General features: G+C 43.4%; 1 long non-coding RNA gene across 1 annotated transcript in view; it reads left to right on the top strand.

Moving 5' to 3' along the window:
- Nucleotides 1-536: 536 nt before the first annotated feature.
- LOC112604984 overlaps nt 537-20773 on the top strand; it is a 61352-nt gene continuing 41115 nt past the window's right edge. The window contains exons 1-3 of the long non-coding RNA XR_003115317.1: nt 537-575; nt 3102-3239; nt 11668-11803. This is a non-coding gene — a long non-coding RNA (uncharacterized LOC112604984). The remainder of the gene's footprint in view (nt 576-3101; nt 3240-11667; nt 11804-20773) is intronic.

Genomic DNA, 20773 nt, shown 5'->3' with positions numbered 1-20773 from the left:
TTTTGAACACTGATATGGTTTAGATTTGTGGCCCCACCCAAATCTCATGTCAAATTACAATCCCCAGCATTGGAGGAGGGGCCTGGTGGGAGGCCACTGGATCATAGGGGAAGATTTCCCCCTTGCTGTTCTCATGATAGTGAGTTCTCATGAGATCTACCTGTTTAAAAGTGTGTCGCACCTCCCCCTGCTCTCTCTTCCTCACCTCCCCCTGCTCTCTCTTCCTCACCTCCCCCTGCTCTCTATTCCTCCTGCTCCAGAGGATAGGACATACCTGCCTCCTCTTTGCCTTCTTCCATGATTGTAACTTTCCTCAGGCCTCCACAGCCAGGCGTTTTGTAAAGCCTGTGGAATCATGAGCCAATTAAACTTTTTTCTTTACAAATTACCTAGTCTCAGGTAGTTCTTTATAGTAATGCAAAAATGGACGAATACAAACACTTTCTATGTGCCAGGCATGTAATAACCACGCTCATATATATGCCCTCATTTGATCTATTTGACCATCCCTATTTTACAGACAAGCAAATGGAGGCAAAGAACATTGAAGTCACTCTCCTGCTACACACGCTGAGGTGATAACCAAAGCAAGATTTGAACACCACTTTCTTTCTGATTGCAAACCTGGTTGTTTTCTTATTATACTGTTCTAGTAAATAGCAAATGTAGTAAGTTGTTATTTACTTACTTTCAGGCTGCTCCTGCTGGGCAAAAAGAACAAAGGAGAAATAAGAGGAGGAGGAGGAGAGCAAGAGATAGAGGCAAGGAACTGGACTGGAAATCTACAATAACTCATGGAGGGAGGAAATGTCTTACAGAAGAGGCATCAGATCGAACATCCAGTGGTGTTTTCTCCCCCTCAGTTTCTGGAAAACCGTATACTTTCATTTATAAACTCTATGCCCAGACCCCAAAGTAGGAACCAGGAGCTCCTTTGAGGACGTGCAACCCTTCTCAGAAGTCTCACATAACAGCATGAGGTAAGATGAAGGCGGCACTGCGGGTCCAACCCTGGCTGAGGATCAGGGTCTGGCACCCTCTGATTTCTCCAGCGAACATTCAGGTAGGATAGGGGAGAAAGAGGAGGACGAGGGGCTCCCTGCCACCTGGGAGACCCACTGCTTGGTCAAGCCTGCCTGGGCCCTGCCTGGAGTCAGCCACAGCCAAGTAACACAGACGATCCTGGAGAACTGAGGATGACTGGCTTGATTGACAGGAAGGTGGTAGGCTCCAGTAGCATCACTGAGGAGCCCAAGGGCAAGACTTGGGGCACCGCAGTATCCAGGCTGATCAAGGAGCATCTGGCCAGAACCCAGATCAAGGTAGCAAGGGAGCTGCGCTTCCTGTGCCTTGAGGGTCTTTTGACAACTAGCCTTTTGTGTGAAGCTGGTTTCTCTAAAGGAAGTGAAAGCATGTGAGTATGGCAAGCTGCAGTAGGGGAGGAAACATCTTGTTTACAAATGTCAGGCGGTAATTAGCCCATTTTAAAGAGAGGAGCCACCACTGATGGCTTTTGTTAGCTGAAAACCTCAGTGCTTTCTTGTGGCTGTGCTTGAAGAGGCCGGGTAGACACAGAGACTCTGAACCCAGTTCATAAATAGTTGATTTCATATTTTAAAATGTTGCACTAAAACTGTCACCCCCTCTCGTGGATCACAGATGGTGAAGAACTAATTTGTTACTGTTTGATAACTGCTTTTATGTATCAAAGCTCTTATTTACTACTCTGTGGGGGAAATGACAGACTAAGAGCAATTGTGTGTTTTCTTTCCGTTTTTCTTCAACCGCTAGGCTTCTTGTTTTTCCCCTGACGGGTCTCTTCTTTGAAAGAGAAAATGGTGAAGCTTTTGCATATGCCAACTTGGCTGAACTCAGTTTTGGGGGAATTGGAAGATGTCTCTCCCAGCACAGACCAGCAGACTTTTTTTTTTTTTTTTTGGATCCTTTTTAATGTGCCCATGCTCCATAGTAACATTCAGGCCAGCCTCTCTTCTCTCTTAACTCACAAAATGTTTCTAATTATCTATGCAAAGTGAGTCTTTGCTTGTAAGAACTGTCCGGCAAATGTAAGTGCAAGAAGATGGGTAAGCTGGATCCAGCTCATCAGACTTTCTTTCCTGTAACCACTCACTTCATTCATTCATTCAGTTCATATTTGATTCACTTTTTCATTCAATTAGCCGGTTGTTAATTCTTTCGGAGTTTTTGGCTAGATCAGAGCTTAGATTGTGGGCACAGTGGAGGCTGGCACTGGTATGTACTCACCCCTACCACTCCTACCTATGTCCTTGGCATGTCTTGAGCATAACGTAAAATGCCTAGAGAAAAAAAATCCAACAATTAGTTAGCTCAGTTTAGCCAACTATAGACTGTGAGCTAAGAATAATTTTTATATTTTCAAATGGTTGGAAAAAATCAAGAGAAGAACAGTAATTCTTGATATGTGAAAATTATCAGAAAATCAAGGTTCAGCTTTTTGGAACACTGCCCCACCCACCTGTTGATGTATTGTCTGCGGTTGCTTCATGCTACAATGGCAGCGTTGAATAGTTGTGACCGGGACCATTGTCTGCAAAATCTAAAATATGTATTACCTGGCCATGTGCAGAAAAACCTTACCAATCCCTGAGCTAGCTCATTCCCTGCTTTCTTTAACACAGCAGGAACGTACTTGAATCATACCCATGGTTGTGATTCAGGCATACGCAACCTCATCACTTGCTACTTACCCTTCGCTCACTGTGCCCAGTCATCCCACCCAAGGTCACCTCCTGCCCCGCATCTTTGCATCTCCTATTCTGCTTACATGCAGAGCTATTCCTATTCTTTCTCCACATCAACTTTATTCGTTCTTTTATTTCAGAGTTTATATCAAATACAATTTTATCAGAGAAGACTTCGTAAATCCCCAGACCAAATTAGCTCTTTGTCATCTGTTCTTTTATGGACCTCCATTTTTTGTTTTCTCCTTTGATAAGAGCATTTATGAAAGTTTTCAGTTATATTTTTCTTAGTGCCATTATTTAATTAATATCTTTACACTAGCCTTTAAGATTTCTGACAGCAAAAGCAATGACTGCTCATTTTGTCATTGCACCCAGGTGCTCAAAAAGGGCCAGGGTGCAGCAGTGAGTGCCAGTCTGAATGAAGGAAGCATGCGTGGCCTGGAGCCTCACTGTGTTCCAGGCACCCAGGTAAGTGCTCTGCACATAGTACCACACGTTGCGTTCCACGATAAGGTATTCATCTCATTTTACAGATGGAGAAAATAAGGATACTTTCTAGAATTTGGCAGAGCTCTGTCTGGCAGATAGAAACAAGTTCTATTTGACTCCAAATCTCTCATCTCATTCTTATGACTATTTTACCGATAAGGAAATTGTGTGTAAGGCATCATGATTCAAATCAATTCTCACTGGGAAAGAAAAATGCCATGGAAAACATTTTATTCTATACACAAAAAGGTTTTCTCAGCATGTTTTATCAACATAATCATCGTCACATTATCATCATTAAGACATGAAAGAGGAGCGTACAATGGAGAGGCTCTCCTTCCCTCCTCAGTCACTCAAGAATGCGATGGTAAATGGGGTTTTAAGCTGTGTTTTGCTCTACTTTTAATCGTGTTTCCTTTCTCGAATAATCACAAGATGCTAGAGTGTTAGAAAGAATATTAGAGGGAATCTAGCTCAGCCAGTTTCCTCGTCACACCCAGAAGTCTGAGATCACTTCCCCTGGTCGTAAAGTGTGGGCTGACGTAGATTCCCAGCACAGACCTCCTCCTGCAGCGTTTGTTCCCAGGACCTCTCCTCCACTCCACTATTCTAAAAGCACAAAAGAAAATCTCTCCAGCGCTTTCTGTAATTGAGAATAAATTGCCCATTTGCAACTTCATCATGTCGTATTTTGAGATTTGAGATTGTAAATGCATTTTCATGCATGTTCGTTTAGTGATGCCCCCACATTTACCCTGTTGCCATGTTAGATTTTGGAGTGCTGAACATAGAAAATCAAGGAAACAAATTTTCCCATGTCACTGTTTGGAAAATGTTCATGCCTCATAAATATTGGAATGCAGATTTCATCATAAGTCAGTCTATGTTGAGTGCCCACTCTCTTCCGAACTCACACCTCCCTGTTAACCTTTGTTCAAGTGAAGTTTAGAAGGGTTAAATGGTATATTATCAACAAGTTGATGACATTAAAAATGAATATGAACAGAGATCAATAATTCAGCATGTAGTTTCAGAGTGTCCCTTAGCTTTTGTTAGAGTAGAAGCTGATAATAATGATGACAGTTATGATGATTAAAACAATCGCTATTTAGGAGCTATTTTACATTTGGCGGAGCCCCTTCATCATGAATTTTCTCATGAAATATTCACAACTTTTCTTGTTAGTATCATTCAGTATTATTACTGCCTTATGCAAATGAAGAAATAGAGCTACAGAAAGTTTATAGGAATTTCCACAAATCATATAATAAATAAATGATAGAGCCAGGGAAATTATTCTTTTGTCTTCTAAGGAGTAGAGGGAATTTCTATGTTACCAAATATATCTTGTCATCTTTTCTCTAATTCCTAAAATTGCAGTAATATGAAGAAAATCCATGAAAGAAAAATTCCAGTGGAAGATTAAAATACTGGAGTCAACTCGGGTTGGAGCAAAAATCAGTGGCTGCGTATTTGCCTGAGAGGGTCCAGTTCCTGCTGCAGCCTCATGTCATAGTTCATCATGCATCCCTTGCTGTCACCAGAACGTCCCAGTTTGGGCAACAATCGTGTACTCATGTGATCGCCCCAGAGACAAAGGACTGAGCAGGCTTGCATGGGGGTCAAGGAAGGAAAGGACAGGAGAGGATACCAAGAGCAGAGGCCCAGGGTCACCTTCTCCCCAAAAGCTGGCTCTGAAGTGGTAAAGGCACAAGCTGCATTCCACAGCAGTCACTGACTTGGTGATGTGTATCTTGACAGGACTTGGGGTTTACACAGCATCCAGGAGCTCCCCATCTAAGCTCCCTTTCACAGCCTCCATGTAAACGTCTCCCATCTCCCCAGTACCCTGCTGGCCTCTCCACACTGCCCTGTCCCTCTCCAGCCATTCTCAGCTTTGCTAACATTTCATGAAAAACACCTCCTTTCTCTTTGTGCCATGGTCTTTTTCCTTAATTATACCAAAACACTTCTCGGGTCAACTAGTCTAAGCATGTCCTACAGACATCCCGGCCTTCTTTCAGCATCACTTGTGGACAGTCTGCAGCCAAAGCCGGTGTCCAACAGAGGCCCTTATGTCTGGCTCTGTCAAGCAAGATCACATTCCTCCCTGACTCTCAGGAAAGGCTCACGTGGATCCCACAGACTTCCAGAATCCCCAGCCCTCATTTCCTGGATTCCAAAGACCCACCATCCCAATCTCCCAAACTTTTCTCTGCAGCTTTGCACATGCAACTCAAGTGTGTGGGTGTGTGTGTGCGCGCGCGTGCGTGCACACACACGCACCCACACATGCCCATGCACGTGTGTATAGGAGTGGGGGATAAAATAGAAACCTCAGATAACACATTCTGAAGTCATCCCTTCACCATCATCTCTCATATGTTTTTGTTTTTTGACTAAAAGTGACAACATGTTTACTATTACTCTGAGCCCCACATGGCAAGAGAAAGGCTCATTTCATACATTCCTTCTCGCACATTCTTCTTAGGAAACACTAATGTGCATACTTTTCACCAAAAAAGAATCAACAGTGCCTTTCTAAAGTACAGTTGGTGCCTGCAACTGAATGCATTCAAATCTTAAATACATGGAAGTATAGAAAAGGATGTCTGTATACTTCTTAAATATGTTTATATTCTAACATGGGAAACAGATGTGAATATAAAGAGAGGGGATGTGTTTCCACAAAGCCAAAAGTATGTGAGAAATGTTTAAAATGGTCACAAAACTGCTCGTATAATCCCCGACAGAGGAGTTCAGCCGGCACTTCTCTTCGGCCCACTTTCTGTATTACTCTGGCAGCCGTATTGATTTGATTTTTCGAGTCTTCATGCCCTGACCAAGGTCCTGCCTTCTGAACGGGCATCATTAGGGCTTCTTGGTTTGTTTCTCTCGAGGGAGATGTTTTATGACCTTGAAGGTATCAGTTTTCATTTAAGTGGAGGATTGAGAGATGCCAGGCTAAGGCATTATTTGCCTGTATTTTACCATAATACACAAATAAGTTCTGATTTTCTGCTTGGAAACAGGAAAATGGTCATTTAAACCATTTAAATATTATTAACTTGCTTGGGAAAAGCGGAAAAAAAACCCTCAAGCTATAATGGCATCTACAGCTCACAGGATAGATTTATGGAAGTTTTTATTCCTTGGTAGAAATATATCTACAGATGCCCCATGGTAAAATTAGGTAGGCTTATGGCACTTAGAAAACTGAAATCTAGAAACACATGGAATGAGTAAGATGATATTTCCAGCAATCAATGCATTCTATAAAGTGATTGGAGAGAGCTTCCTCTACACAACAATTTTGGACTTAAGATTCCAATTCAGTGTTTCTTGCCCTAAATTATAGTAAAGGCTAAATCTCATTATGACAAACCGTAATAGATCATCAAAATTCTTGAGTTAGACCTAGAAATCTGTTGCGTTATGCGCCTTGATCTAAATGTGACTGGGACTTGGAAACCTTGTTATACTGAAAAGTCTGGCTATACAGATATTTGGCTGATGTATTCAGTGATTCTCATTCCTAGAGCAGGAAAGGGAATGAAGTATAAAAGTTTCAGATTGTTTGGTGAGCCAGATCAGATCACAAAGTTGGTCAAGTCCAGGATGGGGGCACTGACCGCTCATAGGAAGCTGCTGTAACACCTGTTTACTGCTCATCCAGCAAGCAAACAAGCTTTGAGAACTCTTAGAGCTCCCTGGGTGGATTTGGTCACTGAGGCTGGCTTTGTTACTCATGGAAGTGGGACTCAGGTCTGGATGATCTTGGGCTAAGCTGAGCAGAGCATAGATTCTGCTAGGTCGCCAGAGCTGTGGACTGACGAACTTCCCCCAGGTGGGGTAGGTGCAGGTGTCCATTCAGCACCCAGTTGGCCACTCATTGTCATATAAAAGAGTTCTTCATGCATGGCCATTATATAGGTCTACTTAAGATTTCAGTGCAGGAGGACTAGCTACAAATGAAACTGCTAAAATAGTCTCCTGAAATGAAAGATTATGCTGATACCTGATGTATTAGTCTGTTTTCACACTGCTGGAAAGAACTACCTAAGACTGGGTAATTTATAGAGGAAAGAGGTTTAATTGACTCAGAGTTCCGCATGGCTGGGGAGGCCTCAGGAAACAATTATGGCGGAAGGTGAAAGGAAAGCAAGAGGTGTCTTATATGGTGGCAGGAGACAGAGAAAGCAAGGGGGGAATGTGCCACACTTTTAAACCATCTTGTGAGAACTCACTCACTATCACGAGAACAGCAAGGGGGAAATCTGCCCCCCAATATTCAATCTCCTTTCATCAGGTTCCTCCCCTGACACATGGGGATTACAATTCAACGTGAGATTTGGATGAGGACACACAGCCAAACCATATCACCTGTGTTTGAGAAAACACTCTTCTCTGAAGGGTAAGATAGTAAAACAACATTATTTTAAAAAATGAAAAAAGAAACAGAAACTAGCATTTTAGAACCCAATACTTTCTTCCTTTTTGATGACAGACTGCCAAATTCCTTTGGGCAAGCTCAGAAAAAGAAAACAAAAATATATGAATAGGGCAATTTCCTCTAGATGTGTAGCTTAGCGTACTCATCTTATATGGAAAAAATATCAGCTTTACTCTTCATCCACTAGAGAACTAGCAAAAGAGTGCATTCCTATGGGAGTTTGTACTCTAAGAAGTCTTTCCATATGCGACAGAAGGGGAAGAAATATCCTTTCACACACGTGCCACTGAGCAGTCTGTTCTTTTAATTTGGCCAAATGTTGTCTAGGCTCTTCTTGGAGCCTCATTCACTGAGACATTTATTCCCTCATCTTACCCTTATTTTAAGGTATATTGAGAAATTAATAGGATCCGTGAACTGTCTTTTGTAGTTCATGCTAATATAGTTCTGCCTGAGAATCCTAAGAGGAGCTGTCTGAGAGCTTTCTAATATCAGAAAAGTTATCTGAAGTTAGAAAATAGGCAAAGATTAGTAAGTATTTTCTCAGTGCAGAGCTGGTTTTGCATCTTTGATTGACTTTTTGTTGACCGAGCTATTTGACAGCTTTGTTAGGGGCAAAGTTAACTTATAGATTTTCATCTGGTAGAGATGCAAATAATTACCATCCACTGGGGGAAACCTCCTCCCAAATATGGCTTATGACCTTGTAAAATATCAATCGTGTCTCTCACCTAAGCAGTCTTTTCCTAATGTTCTCATATTAAACTGTCCATAAATATCCAGCTCCTCAAATTCTCCTTTGAATCCGTATTAACATCTTAGCGGCTTCCTTACTAATTAATGACTGAATAGAACTTGGACATTATGTTCATATTTGTGTGAGAGTTGTGTTTTTGAACCTTTTGAAAATTAGACAATAGCTCTAGGAAATAACACAGTCCAGAGCCTAGAAATTTTCTTTGAACATTTTACATACTTCTTTGACTAGCATTCCATTTTTGTACCTATGCTCTACCCATGGAGCTTTTCTGAGAAGGATTCAATAACTATCACTCTTCCCAAGAAAAATGTACAACTCTATCTGCACATGCCAGTGCCATCTGGATGGAGATCGGACTCCACAGCAAACAGGATGAGGCAAAGGAAGTCCAGTGGATATTCCCAGGTTTAGAAACTCTGACAGCAGGATATGGATGTGCCAATCAGAGTCAGATGCTGCTCATGACTGTAATAACAGATGCCACTCAGAAGTCTTGCGCCCCACCCTGTGGTCCTCTCAGTCCCTCCAATCAGATCCATCCACCTAGAATGACTGTGTCTGCTTCATTCACAGAGGCAAGTAAAGTCTCTGGCGAACTTTTACCTACCTGCCTCTTTCGAATTGGGAGATTTGCCCTCCTTGTCCAGATGCTGTCTTGGCTCCAGGCTCGTGTCTGTCCCCAAGAGACCCTGCTTTGTCTCAGAATGCCACAGGGCTATTAGCACAACTCTTTCTGATGGTTAGTCATGATAATTTGTACCTCTGGCTTCACTACTATCTACAAAAATGTGCTTCATGACTCATTATCTGTTCCTGTCTTCTCCGGTTTTCCTTTTCCAGGCATTGTACTCCCTCTTTGGGTACCAAGACTACTTGGCATCCTCTCTTTTTGTATTGTTGAGTAATTCATCTCTTCTTTTCCAGTGTAAGTCTTGGGGATTTCAACTTAGAAAATAGGACAGTAAGGTATTTTGCTAAGCAAAAGAATTATAGACTCCAAGAAATGTCAAGTCTCTAGGAATTAGAAATAGCTATAGTCAGTGTTTCTATCAGTCTGAATAGCATAACTTTTAATGTTCACCCTACACTAGCAAAGGAGGCTGGATGGGAGGTGGCTGCAGCCACTGAGGAAGTATCCTGGAGAAAGTATTGGTTTAGAGAAACAGTGGGAAATTTGGTTTTGAAACAGTTCCAAGGGAATTTCCCACGGAACATCCACAGTATCATGGGATGACTTCCAAAGCTTGGAGAAGTTTGCTTCCCCGCTGAAACTTTCTGTCCTTCTGCAGAGTTGAGGAAAGCCTTTTCCTCATTTTGGCTCTTAGTCATTGGAAACCATTTGTTTCTTTCTCTCCAATCCCCTCCCATGAGGCTCTGCCATTCTGAATTACACAGAGGTAGCTCCTTTTGATGCTCAGGGTCCTGTAAAACAAGCAGAAGTTACAGACTTGGAGTGTGACCGATGCGGCAGAGCCCGGCCCCTGCCCACAGCATCCCTCCCCAGGATTGCACATATGCCCGTCCCAGTTCTGTGTGGTCTTGGCTGCAGTGGCCGAACATAAAGCTTCAGCTGCTGTTTAACAGCTTGGATTTTAAAGAGCTAATAAGGAGAGATTGAAAGCTGAATATCTAATGCTGTCTTCAGATGCAACATTCTATCACCTGAACAGTCTGTGTATAGTATTAGTTGCTAGAAAACTGTCCCACACATGCTTTTTATATCTTACCCTCAACCAGAATGAACCCCTCAAATGTACTAATCAACCAACCAGAGTATGCAGATCTCTGTTAGGCCAGAGCAAAGCAAAATTTTTCAAGTTCTAAACTTACACGTATGGGAAGTGAAATTAACCTAAACTCTTACCTTTTGTCTTATAAAAACGATGTCCTGGAGGATCTTAGAAATTTCCTGGGAAATAGTTAATTACCTATTTTAGAGTCTGATAGTTAAATGTAGCTATTATGGAACAGACTTGATGCCATTTTGACCAACCATAGTCCAACCTGCCTAGGAATCTATATTGTGCCAAGAATCTTTCAGAGGTAATTTAGAGAGTGTACATTTTTTTAAAAAACTAATTAGTAGAAAGATAACTGGATAGAAAGCTGGAGATTTAGGTTCTAATTTGGGTTTGACCCCTAACCAGCCATGCATCCCTGAAGGTATGACCCTAGACTTTCAAGGCACCAATTTAATCTGTAAGGCCAAGTAGTTGGATAAAGTACTTTCGAAGTGTTTCAGAAAGGTTCTTATAATAAATACTTTCTAAAGGTTCATCAGTAACCTTTACTTACTTCTATGTGCATTTCTAGTTAAGTTCCTTTTAAAGAAAAGGAGAAAGATAGAGTCTCTGCATTCTCCCTGTTCACTTTTTTTCCGCCAATCTAAGGGATGGAGCTCTTGCCATCAGGTAGACATTGGCCTAGGCTATTGCTAAGAGCTTCCTCCAAACTTCCTGCTTTCTCAACAAGGCATTTATTGTAATGAATCCATCTCACATTTTTGACTGCCAGCACCTGAGCATATCTTCTCTGTTTCAAGACCTTTGCTACTTTTGGGGGGCCCTGGGAGCCTTGATGGGACACAGAAGCCACCTCCCATCACGGAAATTTCAAATGCCAGGTAGTTGGCCTTGACAACCTCCCATGCACCTTGGCAACAGACGTGGCACTCACCATCAGACAAATATGCTGTGGGCTGTAAGTCCTCAATGGGGCAGAGATGACAGAGATTCTGTGGTGTGGCCATGGTGTGGCTGTGGTGGTTGTAGCCCAGTTGCTTACTTGGGAAGTGGTGCTGGTGCCACCATACAGGAACCAGGTAAGTGGCACTGAGGTGCAAGATGCAGCCTGCTGCTGGGCCACAGGGCTGTCTTCAGCAGACCAGTTCTGTGGCCTGATTTAGGGGCATTGTTCCCAGTGAACCACCTGTAAATGTGCTGCTCAACCCCTCTCAGTGATTTTGCAAAGTAATCTGCAACATTTTAATACAATCTCTTTATGTCTAACTCAGCCGCACTCAGTTTATTTGCCTTGCAACTGCATACTCTGACTTTAAGTATAATTGGACATAAAATAGAGGTTTTCTTATTCAACGGTTTCCAGAGACCAAAGCTAGATAAAATCATACATCTAAATTTCTATCTCCTCCACTAATCTGTTGGTTCTTTGAGATCAGGGATGGTGCTTTGTTTATTTCTACTGCTTTAGAACTCAATGCACTCTGACATCTTTCACAGAATAAGTTCTCACATGGGAACCCGAGCAAAGTGTAATGGATGTTCCCAGGAGCTGCCTATGGGATTGAAGAAACACGTATGAGAGGAGTAACATTTGGGCTGGAAGCGAAAATACAAGTAAATATATGTCAAATAGGTAAGTATGGAAAGTGCATTCCAGTAGAAGAAAATGAGTGTAAAAATACAGAATAAGCCATTTAGAGTATAGCAATTAATTTGGTGCTTGAGGACTACAGCAACGTGTTTCTTTCCCGGTCGAAAAGTCTAGCAGTAGAATTACAGTTGTGCATCACTTAATGACAGGGATACCGTCTGAGAAATGCCTCTCTCTTTGATTTTATCATGGCATGCACTTACATAAACTTAAATGGTATGGCCTAGTGTATACCTAGGCCGTGTGGCATAGCCTGCTGCTCCTGGGCTGTAAACCTGTTCAGCATGTTACTGTACTGAATACTGTCGGCAATTGTAACACGATGGAAAGTATTTGTGTATCTAAACATAGAAAAGGTACAGTAAAGGTGCAGTACTATGGACGACTGCCCCATAAGATTGTATGTGATGCATTATTGGCCAAAACGTGTTATGTTTGGTGCATGACTCTATAGTACTGTCTCATGAAATCGGCACAGGTCAGGAGCTGCAGACAGTCAAGAGCACATTCACAGATCAGAATGGCTCCCACTTTGCCAATCTTAGCTTGAACTTGAGTGAATTCATTAATTGACTGCATTAATATATCCAGAGGCAGAATTGGCACATAAAAGGTGGGTAGATCAGCCATGGATTGGCATCTAGTTTATAAATCAGTCTTGCTTGCTTGGTTAATGTGAGACTGTCACAAAAGATACAGCCTTTCTATTTTGATGATGATAAATTAAGGTTTCTAAACCAGGAAGGAGCAAACTAAGGATAGAGGATAATTTACAAAGAAAATGCCACCTTGTGGGAAATGACTGGCTAGCTATTCCCTTATGCCATGGTTTGGATATTTGCAAAATACCCCTTTACTTTGAGTTTTTGTATTTGGCATGGCTAAAAAGTAGGATTTCTGGCATGTAGGGATGGCACGTATGAATAGTAGAGCCAGAAGAAGAGTGTGGAAGCTAGCTGTTTGAGAAAAAGCAGCCCCAATTTCGCATGCTTTATGTACTGGGCAGGAGTAAAGCTTCCAGGCTGTGAGTGGGGATGAAAGACAAATTAGAAAAATCACTTTGCTTCAACACACATTATGTGAGTGGACTATGGAGATGTGGGCTTAGCAGGATGACAACAGCTTTATCATGTTCTCCAGGAGGTCACTATATAGTGGGAAACAGATGAGGGTCTCAGAATTGCATGACAAGTCCAACAACAGGTACCAGCATGAGACATGGCAATCCGACTGATCATCCACATGAGAAGAGATTGGGAGGCCAAGTGAACCCACTCTGACAGCTTCTCCCTGGCAGGCTGGGTGAGGAGGTGGGCTCTGTCGTTAATATCCAGTTCCACTTCTCATGCCCCTCCTGGTCCTGTGGACCCTCAGCCCGGCACCTCCAGGAGGATGTTCTGGGAGGATGAGGTTGCATCCCACCATCTCCCTGTGGGTATTCTCCACATCAGTTTCGTCTGATGGTTCAATTGTCGATGAGTGTCCAGCCATGTCATCTTTCAGAAGTTGACTGAAGTTCTATACTGGCTGACAGTCAATCCCTCCTCCTTCTCTTTTGGGACAATTTTGGTTTACGGATTTTGTTTTGAGTGTGAGTTCAATAGTTCTTAAGGCAGAGGAGAGGTAAGAGGGTTTGTCCAGCCTGTCATATTTTTGCATTTCTCATTTCACCCTCACTCCAGCCTGGAAAGACAGGTGATACTATTAATCTAATTTAAAAGGTAAGTGTGCCTCTGTGAGTTAGGAAGCTTGCCAAGGCGGCACAGCTCTAAAAGGCAGGGCCAGGCTGGAGCCCCCAGCAGCCTCCACTGTGCTTCCTCGTGCAAAGTGGGCTAAGGCCAGGGGTGTTCAGCAGGGTGCATCCAGTGTGAGCTCAAGGAGGTTGATGCTGTTGGTGGGAACTAGAGGAACTTTGCAAGGTGAAGGTGTGTCTTAAAGCAGTTTGCTTTATATTCACACTTTGCTGAATATTAGAGCTTTTAAAAATCCCCATGCATAGCCACATGCCACACCAATTAAATGAGAATTTCTGGCAGGGGGGTTCAGACATCCAGAATTTCTAAAGCTCCCCAAGTGATTCCACTCCAATCAGGATAAAATGCAGATTCAGATTCAGTAGTTGTGAGGTGGGACCTGAGAGTCCACATTTCTTTCTCTCCTTTTTTTTTTTTTCCCCCTGATAAGGAGTCTGGCTCTGTCACCCACGCTGGAGTGCGGTGGTGCGATCTCAGCTCACTGCAACCTCCACCTCCTGGGTTGAAGTGTTTCTCCTGCCTCACCCTCCTGAGTAGCTGGGATTACAGGCACCCGCCACCACAGCCAGCAAATTTTTGTATTTTTAGTGGAGACAGGGTTTTGCCATATTGGCCAGGCTGGTCTTGAACTCCTGACCTGAGGTAATCCACGTCCCTTGGCCTCCCAAAGTGCTGAGATTACAGGCTGAGCTGCCGTGCCCGGTGGAGTCTACATTTCTAACAAGCACCAGCGGATGTGGATGCATCCAGGCCCCAGCCAACATGCTGGGGAGTAAAACCTTAGACACGTGCAAGACCCTTTATTTCAGAGTTAATTTTCAGAAAAACAAGCCTAGTTTCCTTGGAGGAGTCCTTGCTGGGAACGAGTCTGTCCTCAGGTGATGCTGCCTTGCCAGGCCACATCCCTGGTATTGCAGCCACTCTGCCAGATCGGTGGCAGTTGGAGCAGCACCTTCTGCCTGCGCCCCCCTCCCCCACCCCCCGGTCCTGCCAGGCTCAGCTGAAGTTTTGCCCTAAAGTGTCAGACATGTGTGCGGTAAGGAAAAATCATTTTATGGGGAAATCTCCTTTGACTGAGAGTGAGTTAGTGAAGAATCAAGTTGGAAGAGGGGCATTTCAGTTGGAAACTAGGGAACATTTTTCCCCGTGGCACTTTATTAGACAGCGGAATGAGTTTCCCGGGCGGTAGCAGCCACTTGTTTCATTTAAAAAGACCAATATACAAGAGGTGCTGGCAGAGGGATAGATGAAGTGACCTAAGAGGGTTTCTATTGCTCTAGCTTCTGTCGCCAAATGAAACTCAAACAGCTTTTTCATATCTTAAACAGACCTACATAGAGCAATTATGAAAATTCCATCCATTATAAATACCTCTTTTAGCAGCACTTTAGAAATATGCCTCTTGGGTCCCATTCATCCTCGGTAGATGGGATTCGGATGGTCAGGTGGGGGAGGACGTGTGGCTGGGGAGAAGGAAGGTAAGGTCTCATCACCACCTCTCCGGATCCCAGCCCAAGGCAGCGGGCCTGGAGCAGCAGAGGTAGGGCGGGCAATCGCTTCTTCATCTTTTCTTACGGTGTTTTACAAAATGATGCTGCTATATGTGTTGGTCGTATTTAAAGAGCAGATGCAGAAAACTCACCAAGTGGACAATGCAAAGCAGGTGACCATTTGCAAACAGGTTTTCCAGGGGCAGCTGGATTCCTCACACGGCTTCGAGTGGATCGCACCCATTTTGTGTCTGATGACCGCTGGCCGCACGGGACGAGCAGGCAGGTGTTTTCTCTCTGGCTAATCCATGGAGCAGGCTGCGTGGAGACAGGCCTGTGTGAAATTGCTTTTCACACCGTGAGGGAGCTGGGATGATCTCTCCACAGTGTAACTGCACGTGCACACTGGCTGGAGTATTCTCATTTCAGAGAGGATTGGAGCAAAGTTCTCACTTCTCATCAGAGATACACTGGAGTAGGCAGAAGTCTTTCTGTTCCCCTTAACAAGGTTGAGGGAAGAATGCAGAAACAGTGCAAGAAACAGATTAGACTTCAGAAGTAAAGCAACTTCCCTGACATACTCAGATTTATGGCTTTAATTAGGAAGGCCAACCAGGGTCATAGGAAAAGCAGAGGAATGACAGACCTGGATTCAAATATCATTTCTACAACTTGTTAATTGTAAGATTTGGGCCAAGAACCTGGAACAGACTTCGTTTCCAGTGGGAACAGTCATACCATCAAAACCGGTTGAAGTTCAATGTAGCAGAACTTGTAACGAAGCCTGTTTACTCTGCACAAATGAGTCATTATTCCTCACTGACATGGTTTGGATCTGTGTCCCTGCCCAAATCTCGTATGGAATTGTAATCCCCCGTGTTAAAGTTGGAGGCTGGTGGGAGGCGATTTTGGGGGTGGATTTTCCTCTTGGTGCTGTTCTGGTGATAGTGAGTTCCCGTGAGATCTGGTTGTTTAAAAGCGTGTGGCCCCTCCCTGCTCTCTCTTGCTCCTGCTCCTCTATGTAAAACACCTGCTCCCTCTTTGCCTTCCACCATGCTTGGAAGCTCCTCTATGTAAAACACCTGCTCCCTCTTTGCCTTCCACCATGATTGGAAGCTCCTCTATGTAAAACACCTGCTCCCTCTTTGCCTTCCACCACGATTGGAAGCTCCCTGAGGCCACCACTGAAGCAGAAACTTCTATGCTTCCTGTACAGCCTGCAGAACCGTGAGTCAATTAAACTTCTTTTCTTTATAAATTACCCAGTCTCAGGTATGTCTTTATACTAGTGTGAGAACAGGTTAATTCATTCACTAAATATCCTTTCTTAGCTGAATTCCTAGGGAAAAGCACCACTGATGAATTATAAAGCTTACCACAAGCTTTGATTCCATGATTAATGCTCATTCTATAGTAGCTAGAGAAATAGTTTAAGATACCAACAAGGCACCCCAAGGTACCATCAAATTAAGCCTCCGTGAAAATGGTTAAGATGAAGAATAAGAAATATTAGTTATTATCATTTAATCACTTACTGTGTAACCTAAGTTCCGAATTAAAGAGTTCTTGGTGGATGTGTTTTTGAAGACAAAGCTGCTTTGATTCTGTGGGAGTTTTAATATTTACATCCGTTTCATTATGTAAGATAAAAACCACTTTAAATTGTTACCAAGAAATATAAATTATGAAGTAATGTATGCGGCAGAAATCCTCACCTTGTCCTTGACCTTTAACCTCTGGTTAATGGGGTGAGGGCGGGCCTTTAGGAATGGCCAAGAATGACATGATATTGAGGGACTGGGGCAGGAAACAATTTAAAAACAATTGAATTTACATATAGTTAATGAGTATACATTTTAGAATATACAAGGAATATCTGTTACTATACTCATGGTATATATACACTGGAAAATTAATTTAAAAATAAATCAGAATGGTTTGGTTTTGGATTTGTTATAGGCATTTGTCCCAATGCCTATAATGTTAAACATCCAACAGTCTTTCAGGATGCCATGTGATCCCAGCAGGGCCACAGACTCATACATGAAATCTACCTTCAGCTCCTTCCAGACCATCGGGGTTGAGACGATGGAAGTGTGAGTCCACTGTGTTGTTAGACACGTAGTGACCAGGGCCACAGACAGGTTGAGCCCATTTCTGTGGAAGGGAAGAAGAGAGTGGCCTATTTAGAACTGTAGAGGAAAGCCAGGCTTCAAGGAGAAGAGGCGTTTGAACTGCATCTTCATCTTTTATTAGGATTCGAATCCAGAATGAAAAGAAAGGAAATGTTGAGCCTGAGCTAAGGATTGGGGCAAGAGTGTAAGCTGCCAGAAGGGGAAATAGTAGGAACTTGAGTTAGGATGAGTTGTGAACAGGTGTTGGCTTTCAGTGTCTAGCTCGAGAGCTAGGCTGTTACTTCCTGGGTCCTGGGGAGCAGGTGAACTACATGAGAGTAAGGACAGTGTTGACAGAAATCTGAGTCTGTTAGCATTTAGTGGGGCACAATGGAGGGTCCCGCAGCAGGGAGGCTGGGAGAAGTATTGTGACCGTCCCCATGGAGTAACAGTTCTCTACCCTGACTTAGAGAACAGATGCTGAATGACAAGGGTAGTGGGTGGGTTTCTTCCACAGAAGTGGAGGAGACCTGCTTTAACCAGATCCTGTTATTGGTGTGGATCATTCAACACATGCAGAGCCAGTCCTAGAAAGGGCCTCAGACAGTTCTTCTTATTGAAAGGGACACATTTTACCCCTTGAAACTGAACAGACCATGTTTTCTGTAACAGTGTCATCAAAAGGACATTTGGTAAAAAATTGTGCTCAGCAGGTTTAGGTGAATTTGTCAAGTCTGGAGTTTTTCAGGCACAATACAATCTAAGAAGAAAAGCACCACCAACAAATCCAGTAAGAATGTTTCTTTAGGGTCTCAAGAGGTGAATGATGAGACTAGGTTTGAGTCTTCAGGGAATTCATAAAACATGAGAAAGAAGAAGACTAGTGATTATCAATCTACCTACACATCAATGCATTGAATATATTATCTCTAATCTTCATAAAAATGCAAAATCAATTATGACTCATTCTACGGTTGTGGAAATTGTAGTTTGGAGTAAACAATTAGTCAAAGGCCACAGAACTCACAAATGTTGAAACCGAAGCTTGACTTTTGGTCAGACTGACTCAAAATCTCTCTGCTGGAACTCCTTATTTCAAGGAGATTAGAATCTTCCTCAACTTCTATTTATGGAGATCATTAGAACACGCAAAAATACAAAATTCATGACAGTGCAGTCTACACAAGAGCATTGGGGGTAGTATTTGAAATAAAATTCTGTGATTTTAAAATTCCTTCTTTCCATGTTTCTCCCCTGCTTCTACTAACAGTGTTCTTATTAGAGAAAGTCAGAGAGAAAAGCATTAGTCATAGCTTAGTTTTGCATTTCAAAATTTAGCTGTGATTATCAGGAGCCAAAATTTGGAGAAATTAGCATCCAGTTTATCTCCAAATTACAGGATTTCATAGACTGTTAGACGAACTGGTCCCCTTTGTCTTCTACATCCCAATTCTATCCCGGGGAAGGGAAATCAAAAGTCTTCGTGGATTAGTTGTACGTGTAAGATTTTTTCCAAAGAGTTGGAGAGAAGCAAGTGTTAGATGTGGGTGTGGGTTTCCTGATCCCATTGGTGACTTCCAACTCTTCCTAGAAAGGGAGAAGTTGGAGAAGTTAGGGATAGAAACTTCCTTAATGTGAAGGAGTCCAAGAGCCGGAGAACTTATGTCTAGCTTTTAAAGCATGTAGCCTAGGGATTATTAGGGACTACTTACTACTTGAAATCTTGTTGAGATTAACATCTGCCTTCCCTTTCTCTTAATGCTAGGATATTTTGATTTCACAGATTCAACCCCTTAATGGATACAATGAGAAATAAGAGAATAGGGCTAGGGGTTTCAGGTAGCTCTTTACAGTCTAATTGTTGGTCAGGTACATTTTCTGGGAGGAAGAAACACTGGCATGTGGTGTAAGGAAAATTATCCTAGCAGACCTGAGTTATTAGATATCCTTTTTTTGTTTCCTGTTTTTTTTTTTTTAAAATTGAGATAGCATCTCACACTGTCACCCTGGCTAGAGTGCAGTGGTGTGATCTTGGCTCACTGCAACCTTCTCCTCCCGGGTTCGAGGGATTCTCCTGCCTCAGCCTCCCGAGTAGCTGGAATTACAAGCACCTGCCACCATACCCAGTTAATTTTTTTGTATTTTTAGTAGAGATGGGGTTTCACCATGTTGGCCAGGCTGGTCTTGAACTCCCGACCTCATGATTCACCTGCCTCAGCCTCTCAAAGTGCTGGGATTACAGGGGTGAGCCACCGCTCCCGGCCAGTTATTAGATTTTTTAGACAAACAATCTTGACTTCTCTGGGTCTCAGGCGACTTACCTATGTGCTGCTGGGCCACTATGTGAAGATAGGAGTCTTGTTCCAAGTTTTGTCTGAAGGTATTTCCCTATCTGGGATCCTGTGAGAAGGGTCTAGAAGAAATATGAATATGCACCAGAGTGGAGAGTGAGTATCCCTCTGTAACGGTTTTGTTTTTCAGTTTACCTGAAAGGAGAATGGTAAGGTCAATCAAGGGATGGTCGAGGGAAAACCTGCATGGTAGTTCCCTAAAAAGTTCCACATCTTTCAGTAGCATCCTCCCTCATCTGGGGCAGTGGGCTGTAACCACAGACCTTAACAGATCCACCTTGAACCTCAGGCCTGTCTTCTCACATCTTGAGTCTCTCACCTGCTTTGAATGGCCTCCATGTCCATCTCTTTACTGCCCCAAGGCCTCCCCCTGGCTGCTTTCTTTCTTCCTTCCCCTGGGCCTGACACATTGTCGGAAGGTCACTTCCCAGTGTGTCCAAGGTCCCGGCTCTGGTCATCCTCATTCAGCCTTCACAGTGAGGCCCAGGCCAGGTTCCGACCAAAGTGGTAAGTTCTCATCTTGTTGAAAGGGGCGTCAGAAATTTAGCTCCAAAGGATGGAGACGAAATTTGGATTTCTATAGTCCAGATATTTAGAACGACTTTGTGATTCCTTCAGGGAGGTTGTTGGACCTGACTAGAAATAGTCATTTCTCGCCTCATCGTGAGCTACTCCCCTTGCTAAGTCCTCAATGGCGCACCTTCTTCTGGTTCAGTCCCAGGCTGTGTGCCCTGCGTGTGGGCTCTCTTGCTGCCTGACACTTAACGTTCTGCCGGACCTGCTGTTCCTTGTGAGGTCTGACTTAATTATTTCAGTGCAGGCGATGCTGAAATTCCTCTTTGACATTCCTGATCCTTGTCACATGATCACTGAACGCAGAGCTCCTGTGAATCTACCTGGAGAGGACGTCAGGTGAAGCCAGCACCTTCTCCTGTGCGAGACAGCACTGACCTGTGATGGGTCGGGGGAGAAGGAGTGCAGGTGAGCAGATGTGCACAGCACAGCTCCAGGATCCTTTGAGAAAGCAGGAACCGAAAGCCCAACCTTACTCCCAAGGCTCAGTTATTAAAACTTACTGCTTGTCTTAGCATGGTGCTTGGTACACTGCAAGCCAGCCCAGGATGGCTCTGACCAAGGCTTCCTGGAAGAAGAGTCTGATGAGCCTCCTGAAATACAAGTACCATGGGATATAGAGAGACAGCCAGTGGGCCAGTCCCATGGAGAATCTGCCATTACGAGGACA

Source organism: Theropithecus gelada, chromosome 13 (genome assembly GCF_003255815.1).
Source record: "Theropithecus gelada isolate Dixy chromosome 13, Tgel_1.0, whole genome shotgun sequence".
In the NCBI taxonomy this organism is placed as follows: domain Eukaryota; kingdom Metazoa; phylum Chordata; class Mammalia; order Primates; family Cercopithecidae; genus Theropithecus; species Theropithecus gelada.
Note: the sequence above shows the minus strand (reverse complement) of the source record. Positions and strands in the feature narration are given on the sequence as shown.